This window comes from Meriones unguiculatus, assembly GCF_030254825.1.
Source record: "Meriones unguiculatus strain TT.TT164.6M chromosome 13 unlocalized genomic scaffold, Bangor_MerUng_6.1 Chr13_unordered_Scaffold_34, whole genome shotgun sequence".
Lineage (NCBI taxonomy): Eukaryota > Metazoa > Chordata > Mammalia > Rodentia > Muridae > Meriones > Meriones unguiculatus.
Genome location: NW_026843646.1, coordinates 10956740 through 10981784, shown reverse-complemented (window position 1 = coordinate 10981784; position 25045 = coordinate 10956740). Strand labels below are relative to the sequence as shown.

The 25045-nt window shown below is 43.8% G+C and overlaps 1 pseudogene; it reads right to left on the bottom strand.

The window, feature by feature from the left end:
* The window catches only part of LOC132650920 (grainyhead-like protein 2 homolog), a 59353-nt pseudogene extending 36146 nt beyond the window's left edge, over positions 1 to 23207 (bottom strand).
* Between the last annotated feature and the right edge of the window lie 1838 nt (positions 23208 to 25045).

Genomic DNA, 25045 nt, shown 5'->3' with positions numbered 1-25045 from the left:
CTAAATGTCAAGCACAGAAAGTTATTTCTAGCTTCAACAGGAGCTCAGGCTATGCAAAGAGCAGATGGACCCGGTACACAGTTGACCTGTCCCTGAGTTACACACAATTGTGCGGCCTCTGCTTACATCCTTCCCAAACCTCAGGTGGATTCCTCTAATTCTAGAAGCACACTTTTCCTTCTTCAGGAAGACTAATTAAATCTTGTGCAGTCAGGCAAATAATAGACACCATTTCAATTTCCTCACATGTTCAGAGTGAAGCAGATAATTTTTTAGACACCTTCCCCAGAAAAAGCAGTCTAAAGCATGTGACTTTTTTAAAAATAAAATCACTTGTTACATGTGAGTGACAATTCCCCTTTTGTGGCTTCGAACATAAAAGTGACTTTGCTGAGGTCTCAACCCCAGCTGCACACCAGGCAAATAAGACAGTTTATTAAAATAAACACAGCAGGGAGCTTCAGAGCCAACCCATGATCTCATTATTTTTTTTTTTCAATGCAGTTTATTCAGGAACATTGAACAATCCTCGGACCCTGGGGAAAGCCAGCCCACAGCTTAAATAGCCTCTGGGTAGCCAACCCAGGCGTGCCATGGGGGCAATGCAGATAGGTCCACATACATGGAAGCAAGCCAGATCCTCGGCCTTAGCCAAATGTGGAGTTGTTCGTGACAGAGAGCACTCACCATCGGGAAGGTGGAAGGCGGAAACCAGCTCCATCTTTAAGGCATAGCATTCCTCAGCTCTCTACAGTTCCCCCTTTTTGTTTTAGACGCATCAGGCAAGTGTAGAGGTCTGATCTCTGATATTAGAAATAAATTGGGACTTTGTACAGATGTTCATTTAGGTGTCATCCACCCAAAGAGCATCGGACCCGTCCGATACCTTTTTCTCAGAGGCGGGACCTGGGGCATCAACCCGCATGCAATCAGACATGCTCTTCTCTGGGTCCGAAGCGGCTGACCCTGAGTGCAGTGCTTAGCCTCGCATCCTGAGCGTATCATTTTAGCTTTTTATGGTATCCAACCATGCTTGGGGAGAATGTCCTGCTTCAATGGCTGTAAAGTCCTGAATGATCATGGCTGCATCACACTGTTGTGAGACTCTAATCTTGCATATATACCACAGGCAAACCAAGGAGACCAACACCAGAAGGCCTGCTAACACTCCCATGCCCGCCCATTCCTTCAGATGATTCATGGCTGCAGCAATCCATGTTGATAATCCTGTGGCTAGTCCTGCGTCCACTCCGGTAGAATTTACTGTGACAATGGCCACTCTCAGCTGCTCCATCGTAGTATCGAATTCTCCAGTCCAATTACCTAAAATATAGCTCGACAATTGTTTAGACAGATTTGCAGCGCAGGAAAAATTCTCATGTTGTATGCTAGTGACACAAAGTCCAGCATACTTTCATTGACAGCCAGGTTGAGCGATTTGCCATAGGGTATCAATTTGCTCCTGCAAGAGGTCAATCCTCTGATTGAACACCATCAAGCTTCCTTTTAGTTGAGCATTAATTCCTTTATGTACAACTAAGGCATGAGCTACATTGGCTAAATGATTATTCAGGGTCTGAGCAGTCTGTCCAGTATGACTCATGGCTAATGCCCTGGTGGTAGCTCCAACAGCCGTCAATGAGATGGTAGTAACAATGGTGGCTGTAGTTCCAAGATCCCTTTTCTGTCTGAAGAGAGTCATAGCGTGAGGGGCATCAATGGGCATAGGCACCCAGTGAGGCATGCGAGTAACCAGGGCATACCTAACTTTCCTAGCATTCCAGCATTGGGCAAAAAAGCAAGTATGATTACCACAATTACTTGGCTCTATCTGGCTAATAATGAATAAAAATGGGGGATATAGACAAACAGGTGTGGGCTTATAGGAAATATTATGAGAAGCCTTAACCCCTCGTTGGAACATCCTGTGTCAGTTCTAGAACTAGCAGTGGTGGTGTCTGAGGTCTGAGTAGGTTCAGGAGACCATTGCCCCCAGGGGCGAGATGTGCTCCATGCCAATTGACTAACTCCATGTTTTCCTCCAATTTTGAAAGTCATTTAAGGTTCTTAAATTATTTTTTTCCCTTTTTTCTTAAATTTTTCATCAATTACACTTTATTCATTCTGCATCCCCCCATAAGCCCCTCCCTCCTCCCATCCCAATCCCACCCTCCCTCCTCCCTCTGCTTGCATGCCACTCCCCAAGTCCACTAATAGGGGAGGTTCTCCTCTCCTTTCTGATCTTAGTCTGTCAGTTCACATCAAAAGTGGCTGTATTGTCCTCTACTGTGGCCTGGTAAGGCTGCTCCCCCCCCAGAGGGAGGTGATCAAAGAGCAGGCCAATCAGATTATGTCAGAGGCAGTCCCTCTTCCCATTACTATGTAACCCAATTGGACTCTGAACTGCCCTGGGCTACATCTGTGCAGGGGTTCTAGGTTATCTCCATGAATAGTCCTTGGTTGGAGTATGAGTCTCTGGGAAGTTCCCTATGTTCAAATTTTCTTGTTCTGTTGCTCTCCTTGTGGAGACCCTGTCCTCTCCAGCTCTTACTATTTCCCAGTTCTTACCTAAAAGTCCGTTCACTCTGCTCAACAGTTGCCCATCAGGCTCAGCATCTGCTTTGATAGTCCGAAGGGCAGAGGTTTTCAGAGGCCCTCTGTGGTAGGTTCCTAGGTTGTTTCCTGTTTTCTTCTTCTTCTGATGTCCATCCTCTTTGCCTTTCTGGATGGGGTTTGGACGTTTTAGTTAGGGTCCTCTCTCTTGCTTAGTTTCTTTAGATGCACAGGTTTTAGTGGGTTTGTCCTATGTTGTATGTCTATATGAGTGAGTATATACCATGTGTGTCTTTTTGCTTCTGAGACAACTCACTCAGGATGATCCTTTCCAGATCCCACCATTTACCTGCAAATTTCATAATTTCCTTATTTTTCATTGCTGAGTAATATTCCATTGTGTAGATGTACCACAATTTCTGCATCCATTCTTCAGTTGAGGGGCATCTGGGTTGTTTCCAGCTTCTGGCTATTACAAATAAAGCTGCTACAAACATGGTTGAGCAAATGTCCTTTTTGTGTACTTGAGCCTCTTTTGGATATATGCCCAGTAGTGGTATGGCTGGATCTTGAGGAAGCGCTATTCCTAGTTGTCTGATTGATTTCCAGAGTGGTTGTACAAGTTTACATTCCCACCAGCAGTGGAGAAGGGTTCCCCTTTCTCCACAACCTCTCCAGCATGTGTTGTCACTTGAGTTTTTGATCTTGGCCATTCTCATGGGTGTAAGGTGAAATCTCAGGGTTGTTTTGATTTGCATTTCCCTAATGGCTAATGAGGTTGAGCATTTCTTTAAGTGCTTCTCTGCCATTCGGTATTCCTCTACAGAGAATTCTCTGTTTAGCTCTGTTCCCCATTTTTTAAGTGGATTACTTGGTTTGCTGCTTTTCAGCTTCTTTAGTTCTTTATATATACTGGATATGAGTCCTCTGTCAGATAAAGGGTTGGTGAAGATTCTTTCCCAATCTGTAGGTGGTCGCTTTGTTTTGATGACGGTGTCCTTTGCTTTACAGAAGCTTTTCAGTTTCATGAGGTCCCATTTATTGGTTGTTGCTCTTAGAGCCTGTGCTGTTGGTGTTCTGTTCAGGAAGTTTTCCCCTGTACCAATGAGTTCTAGGGTATTTCCCACTTTTTTTTCAAGCTGATTTAATGTGTCTGGTTTTATGTTGAGGTCTTTGATCCACTTGGACTTCAGTTTTGTGCAGGGTGACAAGTATGGATCTATTTTCATTTTTCTACATGTAGACATCCAGTTAGACCAGCACCATTTGTTGAAGATGCTATCTTTTTTCCATTGTATGGTTTTGGCGTCTTTGTCAAAGATCAGGTGTCCATAAGTGTGTGGGTTTATTTCTGGGTCCTCTGTTCGGTTCCATTGATCCCATGATCTCATTATAAATTTCCACTGTTTCTTGGGCTTTCCAATAGAAACAGTCAACCCTATCTTTAATTGATTTAATTTAGAAAGCAATTTAAGATTTAAAACTAAATCCTCACAACCATGATTCAGTGTCATGGATTTATTTGACTTCATACAAATTGAATTTTGTACTTGTACTATCTTTCTGGCTAAAGGCTATTTATATATTAATGTATTTCCTAATACTCAGGATCCTAAAGAACTCATCTAAAGAATCACACAGGTTTATTGCAATAACCACAGGTAGGGTGTGCACCCAGAAATAAGTTTAACACTAGAACCCATTCTCCCTTCATGAATATTATATAAATAAGTAAGTGTGTTGGTGCCAATTTCTCTCCTCTTTTTTCTTCTTCCTCCCTCTCCTCCCCCTCCTTCTTTCCCTTTCTCCCTCTCTCCTTCTCCCACCCCTCCTCCTTCTTCTCTCCCCTTCTCCTTCCTTAGGCAGGATCTCACTATGTGGCTCTAGCTGTCCTGGAACACACTAGATAGATAGTTCTCTGTCCTGAACTCAGAGATCCTCCTGCCTCTTCCTCTGCCTCTGCCTCTGCCTCCCAGGTGCTGGGATTAGTTCTTGGTTCTTATTAAAGACCTTTAGATAGTTTCCTTACATTTTGTCATTTTTCTTCCACATGAGTGCAGATGGAATGACAAATGAAACAGGCAAAAAAGTAAGAGTAAACTCTAGCCAAGCAAGAACATAATAAAATGTGAGCTATCGCTCACTTCACGCTGTGACTCACCCAGCAGTGACAAGCATCCTCCTGTGCTGGCAGTGTGCTCAGAGGTGAGGATAGCAAGGCAAGACCAGCCCCCACACCTGCTCTCAGGCCCCTTTGCTGTTTTGTTCAGGATTTCCTGAAGCCTCCGATTATACAGCACTTGTAGATATGATTACTGTATTTCTTTTTTTTTGTTTGTTTTATCTTTCATTCTTACAATGTATTTTATTTTTTACACATGCTACAAGTGCGTCTGAATACACAGATGAACATTTGAGTTGCTCTCACATTCTACCCTGCCATGGTTTTTCTGTTTTTCCACCACCAGTGTGTTTTCTGTTGTTGTTTTCAGAGCACGTCAAATCTGGTCCATTTCAGGGCACTTTGGTCTGCTGTCTCTGCAGATCCACACTGGACGACTGGACGACTACCCCGCCCCCTTTGAGACTTCAGTTCAATACTAACTCTTCAGACACACAAGCCAGAGTTACTTTTCTCTCCTTCCCATCCAGAGGCATACTTGACTGCATTTCTCTTTTCTGTTTTCTTCATACACTGAAGAAGTATTTGAATTTAATGTGTTTAGTTACCTGTTCCATGAGGGCAAAAGCCCAAAAGGCCATTTCTCTGTCTCAGGTCAGCTTCATTCTGCCAGGCTTAGGTTCCTCATCAAGTATTTACTCAATGAGTTAAGAAACATAATTTTTTTTCCAAATATGCATTTTTCCTTTATGCACAATCGTGCTTTCATAATAGTACCTAGAAGCTGAGACTGACAGAGTAGCTGAAGTTGTCAAGACCACACAGTGGGTCACTGCTGACCGGATATACCCTCTGAAGCTACCTGACAGCGCGTCTGCGTGCCCATTTACCTACCTAGTGACTGAGGTAGCAGTATAGCTACGATAAGACCAACAACATACTCAACATGATTGTCTGTCTGTCCGTCCAGCAAACCACCTCCCTATCCACACATGCTCACACCCTTGGAAGGGCTACAGATGAGAAGCACAGAGGCTCTCTAACAGCAGGCCCTGCTCCCGGGACAAGAGCACTGCTCATGCCCAGTTCTAGTCAGTGTTGTGGAACAAGCATAATTAGTTGAACAATACAAACCATACTTGCTATGAGAACTTGCAAAGAAGTAAAGAGCTTAACTGGGAAGGCTCCCTGTAGGAATCAGGGGTGAGAACAAAGGCTGCAGGATGCGGAGATCCCTGGAATCAGCGCCGAAGCTGCCCTGGGGCCCGTGTGTCATGGGTCAAGTGGGACAAGTAGGTGTGGGCCACAGTACCCAGTAAGAGGCCCAGTGAGACCTGAGAAAAGCAGTGGGGCTCCGGAGTGGCAGGGTTCACACCCTTCCAGAGTAGGTGAAACATTAAAAATGTAAGACAAACCTGGGCCAGGCAGGCTGGTAGTGAAAGGGCACAGGGCTCCCCAGGGAGCCAGAGGCTTCGGCTACAGCCTCCAAAGCAAGTGGTAAGTGGTGTCACCTGCAGTGAGGGGGTTAGAAGATGCCAGCTTTCTCTACAGCTGAGAGCAGGGTGAAAGTCTTGAACAAAAACAGAGAGAGAGAGAACGAAAGAATGAAAAAAGAAAGAAAGAGAAGGGGAGAGGGAGGGAAGGAAGGAAGGAAGGAAGGAAGGAAGGAAGGAAGGAGCAGAAGGAAGCTCCTTCAGCCAGCCCTCCTTCTTGCAGACCCTGTCTTTTGAGAAGCTCTAATAATCCCCACTTTGGTGCTATGGTATTTAAATGAGGCCATACTTTTCAACCGGAAAGGAGCCATGCAAGCAAAAGTAAGGAGCTTCCCCAACCTCGCCACCCACCACACAGTCCACAGCCAACCTCCATGATGCTCATCTTTGTAACTGTTCTTCCTCAGAGCCAGAGCAGTCAAGCAGACCACCCCTGTGCACTGCTCAGGTAGCTCTACTGCACCACAGGGGCCCCCAACCCTGCTCTTTCAGGGGGACACTACCCTATCCTGGCCAGATTTTTCCTCAGGGAGTTTGTAAAGCCAACCTCAGATGACTCCAGTTTATAAGCCTCAATGATTAAACAAACATTAAATCAAGGTAAATTTATTTTTAAAATATCAAATCGGCTGACTGGTGGTGCATGCCTTTAATCCCAGCACTGGGACGCAGAGGAAGGTGGGATTTTTAGTTCAAGGACATCCCAGTCTAAATAGTGAATTCCAAGACAGCCAGAACAACACAGAGAAACCCTGTCTCAAAAAAAAAATCATTAAGTCTACTTCTCCACAGAACTTAGCAGGAGGGATGTCTAGGCCAGAGACTCCATTCATCTCCAATTTTCACTGTTCAGCTCTGCCACCCCATTGGATCTTACACAGCAGCATACTAGGATGAGGAGGGCCTTGGACACTGCCTAACAGTGACTGCTTCACACATTGACAAGCTCCCTGTTGTGGGAATTTAAGTGTAAATTCAGTCAACTTTTTGGTGGTTTTGCTTTCTTGTCCTCTCTTTCTCTCTATCACACCCTCTCTGGATAGGACCTAGCAACTTAGCCACATCCCCAGATCTAAAAACTTTGTAATGCTCCAATCCAATACAAAACTCAAAAGGCACCAAAAGCAAAACTGCAAACACTCTCCCGCCCTTGCTCCCCAGTCAAGTACCTCAGTGTACTATGCAAATGTGAGTTCTGTCCTATTCTCAAAGGGCAGAAGAGAACACATATTCCCAATTCTCACTTTTCCCACATAATGATGAAATCTGATAGCTGTGTCTCTTTAAAAATGCTTACATATAGCATGAGAAATCCCCCCCCCCAATTAGGCTGTTTCCAGCTTTTAGTTTATAACCAATGCCAGTGTGAATGTCTGTGTGGTTTTTGTATACAACTGTACACAGGAACATAAATTTGCTGCTTAAGTTGTTTTCTCCAGCTGAAAGTGGAGAAGAAAAAGCCATGCCTCAGTGGTTCCTGCCTGTGATACCAGTGCTGGGAGGTGGAGGCAAGAGTCTTGGAAGTTCACCTTAGTTCCAGGCCTGTCTTAGCTTCTCTGAGAGCAGGACCTGTGCCTGGCCAGGAATCCCATCTCTCAAAACTGGTATCTCATCTGCTGCCTCAAATACACCCTTGTCTCCCTGGCCATGAGAGTGGAGATGTCCCTTCACAGTCCTCCCAACATAGACCAGCACTATGGAAGGACTGTGCTCAGCCTAGACTTGCTTGGCTCTGTTGTGAATTTGCTGTGTTACTGAGGTAAGCTACTAACTTCAACTCACTCCTCAGATGAAAGCTGTCACCTGGTTAGAATCACGAATAATTGGATAATACGTATAAAGGCCTAGCAGGGTGCCTGATATATAGTAATTGCTGAACAAATATTAGTCATTGTGCACACAGGCACACACCATTATGTCATGAAATCCAAGTGTGTAATCCAATTCTCTGCACAACACAATAGTTTATAGCTGTGAAGTTCAGAGCTGTAAGTAGAATGCAGGGCAGAGACCATGGCTGCTCCACACTAACAAAAGATCAACTGATATCTTCGGTGAGATGCCATCCAAAGATTACTCCTTGTTCACAAGCATTAGCTCCAGTTTTCCTGTCAGCCCTTACCTTATAAAAGAGGAACAAAGGCAAGGCTTTGTTTAAGTTCAATACCACAGATTCCAGCAAATGTTTGTCTTTCCCTTTTAAAGCTCCCTCCGCCCACACCACGCCCCAGCAAACCCATAAAAACGCCATTTGCCCTGCTCGGCTGTGTGTAACTCAATCCTTCTGAGACCTCTCCCAGGAGCCTCTCCCAGTGCTCTCTTTACTTTTGAGACCATGGGATGCCCTATAATATTCTCTATCAGATAACCTGCTTAAAATCGGCCTAAGTTAAGCAAAATACTAACTTAGTCTAAGTGAATGGTAACTTGTGCACAAACGGCTTTATCTTTTAACTGCCATAGAAGCTCCCTAAGAAAAGGCATCAACTTCCTGTTGATGCTGTGGGGTAGGGAACCAGCAAAGTTATGAACCTTGCTCACCCGGAACTATGGCATCCTTTAGGCAGTCCATTCTCTCTCTCTGTGCATTCTGAAAACCAATGTTTGCACATCTTGTCCCCTCCTCTGGTGTCCAGGAGTTCAAGGAAGAGTTCAAGGGAGAGTCCATTTAGAAGCATGCCCTAGGAAGGTACACCATGACTACCAAATTTAGATTTTTGTAAATTACTTTTCAGATTTATGCATTTTATTCTATGAACAGAAGTGTTTTGCGTGTGTGTGCGTGGTGTGTGTATGTGGTGTGTGTGTGTATGTATGTATGTATGTATACCATTTGCATGGCCCAGGCTCTATGAGTTTAGAAGCATCAGACCCTTCAAAGCTGGAGTCACAGATGGTTGTGAGCCACCATGTGAGTGCTGGAAATAGAACTTGGGTCCTCTACAAGACTAGTGCTCTTAACCACTAAGTCATCTCCAGACTCAGAAGTTTAGCTTTCTAAGAGCCCTGTACTTGGCACAGAGCACCAATAAAGCAGGGTGTGATTGCACAAGCCTGTAATTCCAGCACTGGGCAATGGTGGCAGGATTATCAAGAGATCACAGCCAGCCTCTGCTACATGAAAGCTTGACTCAACAACAGCACCTGTTAGACATCTCAGATGAAAAAAGAAATACTGGAAAAGAGACAGCTAGATGAGGCTGGAAAAATGATTCAGCAATTAAGTGCATTCAGTGCTCTTCCAGAGGATCCAAACTTGGTTCCTAGCACCCATGTTTGTGAGAGACCAAAAGATAAGCAGCGATTGTTAACACTATGTAGAGTAGGCGCGGTATAGCAGTAAGTTCCCTGAGGGAAGAGCTACCTCGCTGCATTCTTTCCCGCCTTCCCGGTTCCGGGTGGGTACGTGACTCGGCTCACAATCTGCCTTCCCGCCTTCCCGGTTCTGGGTACGTGACTCGACTCACAATCTGCCTTCCCGCCTTCCCTGTTCCGGGTACGTGACTCGACTCACAATCTGCCTTCCCGCCTTCCCTGTTCTGGGTACGTGACTTAACTACGGCTTTGTTCAAACCACCCAATCAGACCCCTGTAACTATGCTTCTTGCTTCTGTAACCGCGCCTCCTGCTCCCGAGCCCTATAAAAACCCGTCACCCCAACCGAGAGGCGCGCAAGTCCTCCGATAGGCTTGGTCACCCCGGGTACCCGTGTATCAAAATAAACCTCTTGCGGCTTGCATCCGAAGGCTGGTCTCGCTGTTCCTTGGGAAGCGGGGTCTCCCCGTCTAGATAGGCTCCTGGGAGTCTTTCATTTGGAGGTCCCACCGAGATCTGAGACCCCCGCCCAGGGACCACCGACCCAGCGTCGGGAGGTAAGACCTGCCGGCTTCTTGTTCTGTGAGTCTTGTGTCTCACAGAACGGTCTGTCTTTGTGTGAGTTCATTTCCAGGGGGTTCGAGTCCCCCTGTGGTCTGGACTTGGCCAGGTCATCTGTATCAGACGGAAACTAGAAGGAGCCGATGGGCTTGGACTTCTTTTCCGTGCCTCCTGGGAGACGTCTCAGGAGTGCCTGGTAGGGGAATCATTTGCTTCCCCGTCTGAAAGGTAACCCTTCTTGGGTTCCCTCCTGTCTGGAAACACGAGCCGAGTGGGACTCTTTGGGGCGACGCCCCTGAGAGAAGGCTACGTGCTTCATCTGGGAGACGGAGGAACCGGACCTCCGACAAGGTCTCCATCTGAATTTTTGTGTTCGCTTTGGCACCGATCTCGTACCGCGCGGTTTGTGTTGTCTTCTGTCTGCCTGATTTTTGTCATAAGTGTAGTGAGTGTTGTTTGTCTGTCTACCTTTTGTTTTCTGTTCTGAAAGGCCTCACGAAATTTGTTTAAAATGTGTGCCTATGCGCCTTATTAGATCCATAAGCGCATATTGTATAGGCTGCCACGTGGTCTAAAGTGTCTCAGTGTCTCGCCGCCATCTTGACTTCACCATGTGATTTTATAATGTAACCACCATCTTGGTATGGATAAAAAAAAAAAAGAAAAACCTTGGTCAAATAATTCTCATTTCCTTCTAGGTTAAAAGGATAGCTTATTTTAAATTGGTATTGGTTTTAACAATTAAATTGCTTGCACTGGTAAATTCTGGTTTTAAAATCTGGTTTTAATTTTAAAGATTATGTTTATGCCTTGTGACTTCTACAAAAGGGGCACTTTGTTTTAATATTGCAAAAACGGTTTTAAAAAATTGTTTAAAGTTTATCAGACATTTGGGTATGACTATGACTGAGAAAATTGCAGTTTTTGAAATGTATCTTATGGAGAGCTGTTTGTTTGATAAGCTGCTTTGTTTATAAAAAAAACATGTTTACACCCTGTTCTTTATCTTGAGACAAAGAAAAGGGGAAGTTTCACCAAGTTCCTTAAAGCTTGTTCTAAGTTCCTTAGAGTTTGGTTGTTACCTTTATGTTATCAGATGCAGGAAAGTTATTTTAAAAAAAAATTTGGCAGTTTCAGAACTCCTCTTTATAGTAATGTAACTTGCTTTTGCTTTGCCTATAAAAAGCAAATCGTACGTAGACTCTGGGCTTCAGCAGGATCATGTCAGAATGGAAAGGATTTTAGTGAGAGTTTTTATGTTGTCTAAAAAGCAAGAAAGAGAGCAAAAAAGTAAGCATGTCTGGTTAAGCCAGAAAAGAAAAGCTAGAAATTTAAATGTATATAGCATGTTGCAGAAGGTTAGTGGATGTGTTATAAAAAGCCAGAGAGTTAATATGATTTAAAGAAAAACTGTATTTTAAAATGTTATACTTCATTTAAAAGGCTGGTGATTCCTCATTACAAAATGTTTTTTATGCTCTTTTAAGGAAAAAATTTTAGCTGATAGGTTTGGTATGGCTAAAATAATTACAGTTTAAAATTGTTCTGTTATGTAGTTGGTTCTAAAGCTTGTTCGATTACTGGGAACTTTTGGTTGTGGGGGATTATGGAAGCTCCGAAGTGTTTGCTGTATCATCAGCACCTAATGGCCATGTTTGGTATTGTCAGTCACAGCCTGTGCTAATGCTAGCACATGGCCAGCCGCCATGATGGTTCAGCAATGGAGAGCTCGTAAAGCTGTAGTTTGGCTGCCATGTTTGTTTAAGGATTCCAGCTCAGTTCGGTTACACGTGGCCAGCCGCCATGCTGGTCCGGCGATATGTTTAGTCATTAGTGCTAAATGCAAAGCTTTTTAATGTTCAATTTTAATGCAAGTGGTAGGAGCATCAAGATTAGCTAGCCTCTCTATAAACTGTATCCGATTAAAAGGTTTGCTTTGATTTTAGTTCAGAAAGAACAGATTTAAAGTCATGCTAAATACTGCAGTTGAGCCTTACCTAGTCTCTTGTCTATTTGTCTTAAAATATATACTTCTAGGACATGCATCTCGAAAATATGCTAGAATTTGAGATCATAGCATTCTGTTTTATAGGACACAGTTTAGAGCAGATGATAAAAACAGAGTAACTCGGATATGCTGGCCCTCAAGCTTGTCAGAAATCTGAATTAGGCATTTTAACATGTGTAAGCTTATTGTGACAGGAAGTCCCGCAATCCTGGCAGTAGGTCCCCCAAGGTCTCTGAGAAGATTTGGGCACAACGACAGATGAATGCTACTCTGGATTGTGGTATGCTAACCACTGGGCAATACTGCCTCAACTGGCCTACTGTTAGGGCCCAGCCAAAACTGTGGACACCTGGAGTCAATGTTTCACATTGCTAAGGGCGAGGTGAGGCCATTCTCTCGTTTCTTTCTCCACAGAAACAGTCTCTCATCTTATGTGCCTGGCAGAACTGCGTCTGTTCAGGATGCTGAAACACAGGAGCCAGGGACACTGCCTAGGTAATGGGCTAACTAGTCATCCCTGTCATTTTGATTGGCACGTGGATTGGTATTTATTTAGCTTATAATTTATCCTTCTCAGGTCTCTGAACACCTTGACGGCTATGCTAAGCTTACGGTAGCTTTGCAGCTAGAGAAAAGACAATTAGATCGACTGTTAGCTCATTGATCAACTCATTAGCTAGAACCACAGAGTACTAGATACCTTATTTAGAAAAAAAGACAGGTTTGCCTTGCTCACAGGACTCATGTCTTATGATAAATAAGTGGAGCTTATATAGAGTCTGAGAATATAGGAGTTTAGGTTGTAAAAATCTAGAGTGTTATTATTTAGTTTAAAAAATGTTTCAGGGTTGATAAATTCAAAAGATTGGAGAGTCTAAGGAGTTTTTTTTAAGATATAATTAAAGCAGATTAAAAATGGGAAATATTTTAAATTTCTCCCCCCTTTGCTACTGTTGTGCTTATGTTATAAAATTTTAAAAGTTCAGAGTGTTGACATTGATCAATAGAGTTCTGATAAGTTGATGGAGCAATAACTGCTTATTATTCAGTCACCAGGTTAAGATTTTAATTTCCTTTGTTGGCTTCTGAAGATAGACTAAAGGTGCTTCTTGTTATTTTAAAAACATCTGTTTAATGTGTGTATCTGACCCAAAAGTCATAGCTTTTAGTATGGTATTCTTAATATCTGCCATTTCTGGGGTAGATTTTGACACAGAAATATCCCAAACCTATTCCTTCTAGTTGCTTTGTTAAGGAAAGTCCAAGCATCCAGGGTTTAGCACTAAAAGCCAGTAATGTATTTCTGCCTAACTTTCCAGTGTAAACATAAAAGTAAAAGTGAAAACTAAAAGTATATGCTGAGTGTATAAGAATGGCCAAGCTTCATTCGTGACTAATTACAAACAGCTATGCCCACAAAAAAAAAATGTTACTGTGGACACACTTAGGTTGTGTATAAAGGTTATAAAACAAACAGCTAACTGATACTCATTCAGTGGGATGCAGTTTTACCTGTTACTCTCAAAATGTTTGATTTGCTGAGATGTTACTTTTCTGAGTATTTAAAATTATGTATATTTCCTTTTGTGTACTAAAATTTCATGTGAGTTTCAGGATGTGACCTGGATCTGGCATAGCTCAAAAGGATCGCAGATGAGATTTTCCCTGATCTTTCCCATTTAATAGACAAATTTTAACTTCTCTCTCCAGTCTGAATTTGTCTCAGCAGATCTTCACCTGTTTAACTCTGTCCGGGATCAGCTGTGGACTGCAAGCTGAGATCTGGACTTCCTGGAAACTGACATGATTGCTCCCTGCCTCTTCGGGTGGATCAATGAACCAGATGCTTGGGACTTCCCCATTGCCCAGCCTTTGACTGGCATTTCAGCCTTCCTAGCCCCTGATGCCTACGGTCCAATGGTCAGCTCGAAGAAGCTCCAGAAGACGGATCTACGCCCAAATTCCCCCTAGCAGGCTGAAATGCTAAGTCAAAAGGGGCTCCCTGGCATTAGCTATTGTCTTGGACATCTGCTTAGCTGAAATGGACACTAATATTGCAGCAACTGGGCTAAAAGCCTAGAGAGATCCTGTAATAGTTCTCCTTGGCTTACTACCCCTATATCCACCCTGAAGGGACCCCAGATCCCATTATAAAAAATAATCTATAAGATACAAGGGGTCATATCTGGAAGACCCAAGATTGGGTCTTCAAATGATCGTAGGAAAGGGGGAAATGAGAGACCAAAAGATAAGCAGCGATTGTTAACACTATGTAGAGTAGGTGCGGTATAGCAGTAAGTTCCCTGAGGGAAGAGCTACCTCGCTGCATTCTTTCCCACCTTCCCGGTTCCGGGTGGGTACGTGACTCGGCTCACAATCTGCCTTCCCGCCTTCCCTGTTCTGGGTACGTGACTTAACTACGGCTTTGTTCAAACCACCCAATCAGACCCCTGTAACTATGCTTCTCGCTTCTGTAACCGCGCCTCCTGCTCCCGAGCCCTATAAAAACCCGTCACCCCAACCGAGAGGCGCACAAGTCCTCCGATAGGCTTGGTCACCCCGGGTACCCGTGTATCAAAATAAACCTCTTGCGGCTTGCATCCGAAGGCTGGTCTCGCTGTTCCTTGGGAAGCGGGGTCTCCCCGTCTAGATAGGCTCCTGGGAGTCTTTCATTTGGAAGTTTACAACTGCCTATAACTCCAGTTCAAGGGGAATCTGACAGCCTCTTTTGGCCTCTATGGGAAATGCATACAAACACACACACACCCAAATAAAAATTAAAATGAAAAAATGAAAGAGGAGGAGGAAGAAAAGAAATAGCAAACCTGAGACATGATAGGTACTGAGTTTAAGGATAGCTTTTAATTAGCATAATCTCACTCACCTAAAGTAACTATAAAGTTGTACAAGATTAAAAAATTCTGTTCTCCCCATTTCACTGCTTTCTTGTAGTGAAATGTCACTGCCATCACAGACCTGCTCTGTTAACAAGCTGTCTCTTAAACTCAGAGGGACTGTACTGTCCACTCCTGGCTCACATGCAGGGACTGGGTGGGGCTTGCTCACCACTAGCTGCACCTTTAGAGAGGAGCACCTGAAGGAAGAAACCAACACACAGGAGGAGAGACAAGGGAAGTTGCTCTACAGGACACAGGTCCTCAGATCTCTACACACTGACTCTGCCTACTTGCCCTATAGTACAGGTGCTGCTAGGCACTGCTTCCCATTGGCTTTTGTCTTCCTCAGAGACAGATTTACAGATGGATGGAGACCTCTTATCTTCAGTTGTCATCAGCCAGCCATCTCAACAACCACTCCTCAAAAAACAGCCTCAGCTTTAGATGACATCTTTTAAATATTAGAGCAAACTCAGATACTTAACATTAATTAGAAGTTGACTAGTAAGGAAGCAGGGCTCAGGGGAAATGTCAGCACGCCATGGCCACAATCACCTGATGGGTTTCTACAGGTACAAGCTTACAGACAACTTTTTATTCTAAATCCTCTCTCTCTCTCTCCATTCCTCCTCCTCCTCTCTCTCCTGTGGGGTGTGTGTGAAGGTCAGAACAACTTGCAGTGTGTTTGCTTATTTGATTGCTTAAGTTGCACATACCTTCATCTTCTCTGAAAATAATCTCCATCTTAGTTTTGTTTGTGTGTTAGATGCTGGGCCTCTTGCATGGTTTTGAACAAAAGGAAAAGAACAAAAAGTCTCTACTATTCATGACAGGAAAAAAGTATAAAAGAAAAACACAAGCCCATAAATGTGAAAATAAATTTCAGGATACCAGAGAAAGAACTAGAGAGGTGAGTAGATAGAGAATAAATGTGTAAAGGTAGAAAGAACCCAGTTAAATACCTCAGAACTGCAGTCTTGGGAAATGCTGCTCTTTAGTATGTACAGAGTAGAAAGACCCACTAATGTTAGGCTATTCAGAGCACGCATGTGTGAGTGGGCACGTACACACACATTCAGCAGAGATTGTTGATGTCAAGTTAGTCTACACACATACAAGCACTCAGCTGAAGAGAGCAAAATATCTGAAGTAGTAGCTACGTCCATTCTGGTCAATGGTTTGGGCTTTTGTTATTGTTGGTGGTGGTAGTTCTTTTTGGTTTTTCAAGACAGGGTTTCTCTGTGTAGTCCTGGCTATCCTGAAACTCACTATGTGGACCAGGCTGGACTCAAACCACAGAGATCCACCTGGCCTCTGCCTCCTGAGTGATGGGATTAACAATGGTTTTTATGATACAAACAAGTAATGCTCCAGGGCATAAGGATAAGGAAAGCTCTGGGCTCTGAAGTGTTAAAACAGCACACCAGCTTTTCTGGGGGCCGGCTGCTGTGGGGCTGAGGATGTTAAACATGGGGCCTGTGGCCAAGCAGGAAGAGTCATTTAATCCGCTTTGCTGAGGAGGTGAAGCTGATGCCCATCTTCCCTCCTGGGCCCATGTAAGTTGCACTCTGCAATTATTGGAAAAGGAAAATTATAGCACTTTTTTTTGGTCTCATTGTAATGGATGATTTGCTTCCATGAAGATGGGTAGGACAGGAGCCTGAGGGTAGCATCCACCCTTCCATCTACCTAATCTTGCAGGACTGGGATGCAAATTGGAAGTTGAGATGCAAAGAAATGTCCTCCATGACATCTCTTAGCCCTGTACATCCAGTTGCATCCTAAACATCTGTTGATACAGACGTGTTTCTGAAACTCTCTTCCTGAGACTGGAAGAACATTCACTGGTAATCTAATAATAAAGGGATGAGTGGGACACATCAAGTCCTTAAGTGCAGCTAGTGGAAGGTATTCAGGCAAACAGGACAGACAGCATCAAACAGGAAGCCTTGTTCTACCCTGACAGGCAGAGACGCTAAATCCAAAGGCAGCAAAGAATACCCTACTATGCCAGCTTAATATTACTGAATTATTTTAGGTTGCTTTTGTTTGTTTGTTTCAAGATGGGGTTTCACCATTTAGCCCTGGCTCTCCTGGAACTAGCTCTGTAAACCAGGATGTCCTCAAACTCATAAATACATCAGTCTGCCTCTACCTCCCCAGTACTGGGATTAAAGGCATGTACCACCACAGCCTGGCAGGTTTTTCTTTAAAACTTGTCAAAAGAAAGGCCAACAAGATGTCTTAGTGGGCAAAAGTACTTGCCACACAAGCTTGGCAATCTGAGACCTGTTCCCACAACCTAGATAGGGAGTTAGGGATGCTGGTGTGTCTGTAATCCCACAGTCCTCCTGAGAGATGGGATGCAGAGACAGGAAGTTTATGTCCTCCTGCCTGGACTGTGGAGGGTGACAGAGACAAGAGACCCTGACTCAGAACAAGGTACAAAGAGAGATACAACTCTGGGAAAGTGTCCTCTAAGCTCTACATGCATGTCCTCACTCCTGTGCACCCAGGCTCACACAGAGAGACACATTAATAATAATAATAGACAGTAAACAAAAATTTTTCTAAAGAAAGATGTAATAGACTCGTCTTTAGTGGTGGTGAAGGAGAAATATTTTTTAATTCTTTATTAATTACACTTTATTTATTTTGTATCCTTCCTGTGGTTCCCTCCCTCCTCCCGTCCCAATCCCTCCCTTCCTCCCCCCTCTGCATGCATGCCCCTCCCCAAGTCCACTCTTAGGGGAGGTCTTCTTTTCCTTCCTTCTGATCCTATTCTATTAGGTCTCATCAGGAGTGACTGCATTGTCTTCTTCTGTGGCCTGGTAAGGCTGCTCCCCACTCAGGAGGAGATGATCAAAGAGCAGGCCAATCAGTTCATGTCAGAGACAGTCCCTGTTCCTATTACTATGGAACCCCACTTGGACACTGAACTGCCATGGGGTATTATCTGTGTAGGGGTCTTAGGTTATCTCCATGCATGGTCCTTGGTTGGAGTATATCTCAGGAAAGACCTCTGTGCTCAGATTTTTTGGTTATGTTGCTCTCCTTGTGGAGCTCCTGTCCTCTCCAGATCTTACTGTCTCCCACTTCCTTCATAAGATTCCCTGCACTCTGCCCAAAGGTTGGCAATAAGTCTCAGTATCTGCTTTGATAGTGTACAGGGCAGAGCCTTTCAGAGGTCTCTTTTTCTCCTTCTTCTGATGTTCATCCTCTTTGCTTTTCTGGATAGGGATTGCACTCATATAGACATATAATATAGGATAAACCTACTAAAATCTGTACACCTAAAGAAACTAATCAAGAGGGAGGACTTTTGCTATGCTCGATCCCTATTGAGAAATATTTTTACTGAATTAAGATTCTTCCAAAATATTGGCTGCAGAGGGATTTTTTTTTAAAGACTGGGGAAGGGGTGACTTCCCTCATCCTAGCATTTGCTAGAGTAGGAAGGCGCAAACACAAAACAAAGGGTGTAGTGTGCTGGTCTCCTAATATGGTAACAAGGCAAAGAGTGCAAGGAATTCTGCAGCACTCTAACGCTCACGCTGGTCTCCTGTATGGTCTCCATGACAGACATCCTAGCACTCAGGGACTAGGTTAACCTTGGAATCAGTATGGAAGAGAGAGCAACACTGAAGAGGCAGGGGGCATTTGAACTCTCCCTGGAAACCTGAGAAAGAGCTGCAGTTAGGGCTGCACCGTGTGGGTGATGTCACCGTCGCAGAGATGCTCTGAACCAGTACTCCAAGCTCACTACTCTTGAATGACTCAACAGTCTTGTGTGAAAAATCACCATCTTGGAGATTTGTGCTTGGCAAACCTGCTTTCTAGTACCAGTGTTTGACTTAAAACTTAAAATCGGAATGCCCTGCAGGTGAGAGTCATGTGAGAAAGTAAGGCTCAGAAGCTGTCCCATCATAACCCTCTGGGTGGGACCTCAGGCATCTGTGGAGTGTTTACCCTGACTCCCCACCATTCCACAGCTCGGCAAATAAAACTGAGGAAGGGGACATGAGATGCTGGAAGCCGGCAATGCCTGTAATACCAGCATTTGGAAGGCTGAGACAAGAGGATTGCTGTGAGTTCTGAGCCAGTCTGGGCCACACAGCTTGGCTTAAAAACCACCCCTGTCCCCAGAAAAAATAAACACAAATGCTGGAAACTCTGGTGCCAGGTCTAGGCCACAGCTGTACCTCACTGCAGGTGCCTTCTGCTGCACTGGCCAGGACCCATGCCCACCTGTGGGGACAGTGGGGACACTCAGAACTCCACCATCTACACACCAAGAACCTGAGACAATGCACAGTGCATGGTCCTCCAGACTGCACAGACCCCGAAGGGAACAGGTCCTGTCCAAGACTGTTTAGCCTGCTTGAGTCACCTACCAGAAAGCCACTGTGGCACAACCAGAAAAACCGGCTCTGAGAGGTGGAACCTTGTAGCCACTAGGCCTGAAGCAGGCAGCCAGCTTGGGACCATGGCCAGAGCCTGGGACCACCACAGAACTTGAGCACATTCCTGGCCAAATGTTGTTCCCATTACTAAAGGAAGCTAAATGACTCAGTGTTGGTGTCCTCTCCTTTCTCCTGCTTGCTCCAGAGGAAAGACAGATGCAGGGCTAAGAGGCAGGGCTGCGTAAGGTCCTCAGAAGCAGAGCACTTGCCTAGCACATGGGAAGTCCTGGGGTCAATTTTAAGGACCACACAGGAGTGTGCGCACACACAAACAATAAACACAACATTAGAAGAGGGGCTAAGGAGAAGGCCCAGTGGGTAAAGTACTTGGCACATACACATGAGAAATATTTTAAATCTCATTGTGTTGCTACCTCCCAACAGTGGAAGCTAGCAAAGACCTGAACCTCGGGTGGATGCCATAGTGCATAAAAATTCAAATGTATACCCAGGGCTGGGCAGAGAAAGTTCCAGAACAGAGTAGCACTAGGATAATGTCACTGATCATGAAAGCCACTTACAACCTTGAAAACTTAGGCCCAGTGCCTCTAGAATTCTTAATTATCAAAATAATTAAAAAACCTGCATCTAATAATAATAATAATAATAATAATAACAACAACAATAGTGATAACAACAACAATAGTGATGATGATGATAATGATGAAGCCTGGTATTATAGTTTAGGCCTATAATCCCACACCCCAGAAGGCAGCACAGGGAGACCCTATCTCCAAAAAAAATGCTACAAACAAACTAAAAACTCTTTATTTTTAAACATGGGTGAAAATGTTAAAATTTAGAATAATTCATAAATGCACAATATTAACACATGTGCTTTGTGGACCATTGGTCTGTGTTTTCTGGCCACCAAAAAAAAAATCCCAAACATCCTGTGATATAGACTGAGCTGCTGAGACCCCCTCCTGAAGCCTGCAGATATCTGTTGGGTATAAACGTAACAGCAACCCCCAAAAAGAAAACATTTTCTGTATGATAACACCAATCCTCCCTGTTTAGCTGACAGTCTTTCCCACAACTGCTATCCTAGTGTTTCTTTTGCAGTCTACTTACTATAAAATCAGTAATAACCATTTGTAACATTAAAAAGCTTACTTATCACTTAAAACAAAAGACATTCACTAAAAATAGGTATTAAGGAAATAAAACAAACACTGCTGCAGGAAGTATCATAAAATATTGCCCAAGACCATTTGCCAATGTGTACAGAAAACCAGTATGTGTGCCTAGAAGTATACCTGTGCACATATGTGCAAACTCACATACAGACAGGCACACATGTGCACACTCATGCACACAGACATACATGTATCCATCCATGCATACATAAAGTGAGCACTTGTATATGGCAAGTGAGTGGTGTAGAATGAACTGGCTGCAAGATCAGCTAGTGTAGCCCCAAATCAACTATTCCATCAGCTTCCATGGAACCTGTCTCTTGGGATGTCCACTTCTCTTTCAAAGGTCCCTACTGAAACAGCCCTTAACTCACTTGTCTCTACCATCCATTATAGCAGACTGTAATACTGAAAATACGGAGAGGACTGTGGTGCATGTTTAGAGCTAGCTTTAACACTCTAGGACATCTTCTGTGGCAAAATCCCATTTTTCTTCTCAGTAACCATGAAGTGGATATGGCCTCCCCCTGGTCACACTGCTGATTGGTTACTGGATCCCTTGCTGGATCGATATCCCCCAAAGCCTAGTAAGATGCCTGTAGAGACATTTGTTTTGACTGCCAGAGATTCCAGCACATCCCAGTACTGTGCCCTAACACAAACCCCCTTTGTGCAATAGTCTAGCCTCAAAGAGAAACAGAAAGAGCAGGGGCCAGCACAGGCTAAAGAAAGATAGGCGGCAGGAGCCGTGGAATGGCGCAGACAACCTCAGTAAGCTGTGACAGTCTCAGGAGTGAGGAGAGAGTTGGAGAGGTCTCAGGCAACCAAGAGCACATGCTGTGTGCAGGCATGCTAGAGACACATTTTGCCTGAAGTTCTGTGTGAAGCATCTTGTAGTAGGGCCTGTTCCCTTCTCTGGAACATTCTCCAGGCTGCACTGCTGACTTGTCACTGAATGCCCATTTGGGTCAGCTTTCTTGGGCCTAAAGCCAGTTTCACCTACATTGTTTTATACATGAGTGGAATGAGACACTGAGCAATTCATTTTCTTCTGGAAAGCCTGCTTGCAAACTCCCAGCCAGTTTCCTCTCTCACCCAGCCTTCCCGCTGAGGACAATGAAGCATTGACAGCCTTGTTTACATTGACCTCCTCCTGAGATGAAAGACAAAGTCTTCTAACACTCTCCAGCTGGTACACAGGTACACAACTGAAGCAGAAAACAAGCTTAGGTTTTATCTGAAACATCCTTTAAGTGCAAAATGAGGCTGAAGAATAAGACACTGAGACCCAGAATGAGCTTTGGGGCCTTCAAAACAGACCTGTGAGCAAACAAGGATATCTGTGGAAACACTTCCTTATCCAAACCAAGGTAGGGCAGGCATCTGTCCTTGATGCCTGTTTGTCAGAGACATTACTTACCCCTGCACGTCTCAGCTACACTTACACCCAAAGAAACAGAAGAGGGTCAGTCAACAAAGAAGTGTTTCAAAGTCATCGTGGTGAAGGTGATTGGAAGCCCTACTTCTGGAGCTCTGCTCCTTCACCTACTGAAGCTGTATGTCGCTCACTGTGAAGATACAAGCTTCCTGATGGTGGCATAGAGAAGCTGGGGGGCTTACAAGACTCCAAGTGTTAGATGCAAGTTCTAGACTGGAACATGTGGCCTGAAGAACTGAGGAGGGGCAACATGGCGGCTCATCACATTTTTTCAGAGCAGAAGCTCACACCCCACAACAAAAGGAGAAAGGCATGAATCCTCTAAAAGGGAATATAGCAGCGCCCCAGTGCTTGGGAGGAAGAGGCAGTTGAATCTTTGTGAATTCAAGGCTGGCCTGGTCTACAAAGAGAGTTCCAGGAGAACCAAGGCTGTTACACAAAGAAACTCAGTCTTTAAAAACCAAAATAGACAGACAGATACATACATGCATACAGATACATAGATAGATACAGAGATGATAGATAAACAAATAACTAAATAAATAAATAAAATAAGAAAGGGACCACGCTCATTTTCTTCTTTTTGACTCAAGTTTCTAGGAAAACACTACACAGGGTTTTGAACAAGAGTCTTCATTCATTAAGAGTCATGGTAGGTTTCACTAACCTTTGCCTCTTCATTCACATCCCAGGTGAAGGAAACAGCATTGTACGCGATCTCTTCAATGTTTCCAATGGTGTTGAAGCTCTCCTTGTAGTCAGCTATGACAGTGAAAGAGAAAAAGGGCTTAGCAGGGTGGTAGCCAAGAGGAGAGGCACAGGCCTCTAATCCCTGCACTTGGGAGGTAAAGACAAGAGGATCTAGAGTTCCGGGTCATCCTTGTAACAGAGACCAGCCTTGGCCAGTACATGAGACCCTGGCTCAAAACACTCACACGCCACACACATACATATGCACCCATGCACGCACACATGATTGTACACTAAAGTAAGAGTCCCTCGATGACACATTATTTGTCAATGGTAAAGTTTTGAATTTGCCTATTTTGCAATGTGACAAGCTACATATTTCTGCTTACAGAATTCTACGGCTGAAAAAAAAATTTACTCACGTCTTTTTATTAAGAGTAAATCTATGTGAACCATGTCTTTATCTGATTTGATTATTAGGTCTTTTTTTCTGTTCACCTTCCTACTTCCCACTTTTTTGACAGCCATCCCCCGCTCCCCCCATACACACACAGGGACAATTTTTAGAAGCAAAATATTCTGCCAGTCAGGCGATGTCACTAAAGGAACTGCAGTAGAGTGAAGGCTTTCCATGAGCAGTGATGGTGATAGAGATCAAACACACACTAAGCACACACTACACTGAGGCACCCCCATGCCAAAGAAGGACATTTCTAAAACTTTTCTTAGTACTCCAGAGCGTTGCATTAATCTCACTCGGCTGTCATCACCTGACCACTTTGGGCTCTGTCCTATGGTCACTCCTTACACAATATGTTATCTATTCCCTTATAGTATGCGTCTATTCCCTCATACAGTATGTAGTGATTCCCTTACAGAGTAGGTATCTATTTCCTTATGGTATGTAGCTATTCCCTGTCATCCCATTAGACTCCCCATGGAGTCAATAGAGATCAGCATGGGTGCTGTGTACTGTTATGGGCATGTTGGGCTACACAGAAAAGCCCAATTTGCTTATCTCCAATGATGAAACTGGTACCTCAGCACTGCAGGAAGATTCCTTATTGCTGGGAGCAGAATGGTGCAGGAAAACCCACCTCATGCTCTCCAGACTCCCTGGGATAGGCTGGCTGGTCTAGCCTCAGGCTGAATTCTATTTCCCCCTCTTTCTCGGATCACCTCTGCTTTCTATGATCCCTGAGGAGTTCAAAGCAGTTTGCTGAATGCTGTGTCTTCATTTCATCTACTCTACATGCAAATATCTGCCCATATGCACCTAGCCAGCCTAGACTCTTCTTGTGGAGAGTGCTAACTTATTTCCTTTTCACTCACTCCAGTGGTCTTGCCTAGAGAAACCTCAAAGCAAGATAATGTTTCTTTTCTTTTTTGGCATTGTTTTGTTTCTCTGTGCCTTGAGACACAGTTCCACAAGTATAACCCAAGCTGGTTAAACTTGTCCTGAATGCTGAGATTACAGGTTTGAGCTGTCATATCCAACTCCAAACCTTTATATTTTAAACAAAGCACATAAACTTTTAGCATAAAAGTATGTATATTCAACATAGGAAAGTCAGAGACCATGAATAAATAAAAAAATTTAAGGACAACCACAGTCTACTAACCCACAATTAACTGCCTTTAAACTTTATCTATGTGCTCTTATCTCTCATCTAGCTCCTTTTCTCCAAACATGTAGATATTTTTATACCGTGATTAATAAACATCTTTTTCATTGCTATATTGTTTTGCTTGGCTCATCTCTGGTGTCTTCCATATGTAAAACCTTCTGTAAAATTATACGATTGTATCAGACCATGTGTCATGGCTTTATTCTTATTGGTCACTCAGCTGACAGCTGACAGTCTGCTGCCCTACCCCAGTGTTTCACTTCTTTGTACAGCTAAATTTCATTTAAATTTAATTATATTTTATTAAAGTAAATTCTCAGGGGCAGAAGTATAGCTTGCTGGTAGAGCAAGGGCTAGGAGAAGTTGGGTTCAACAGCTAGCATTAAAACAAAAGACATTTTAAAAAAGCATATTTCCAGAAATAAGTTTTTTTGTTTCTTACTTTGTTTTGTTCTGTTGAAACAAGGTCTCACTGTGTATTCCTGGCTAGCCTGGAACTCACAGAGATTGCCTGCTGCTACCTCTCAAGTGCTGAGGTTAGGGATCTGAGCCACTAGACCCAGCTATAATTTTAAGACTGATTAATATTGCCACACTGGTCCAGGGAGGAACAATTTACACTTAGGGCAATTATGTCTTTTCTTCTCAGATTGTCTTTTTTCCAAACTAATATTCAAAACATTATTTTAATCTGAAATTCCTTGATTGCTAAAGGCGTTGAATAGTCATTCTTGTTCT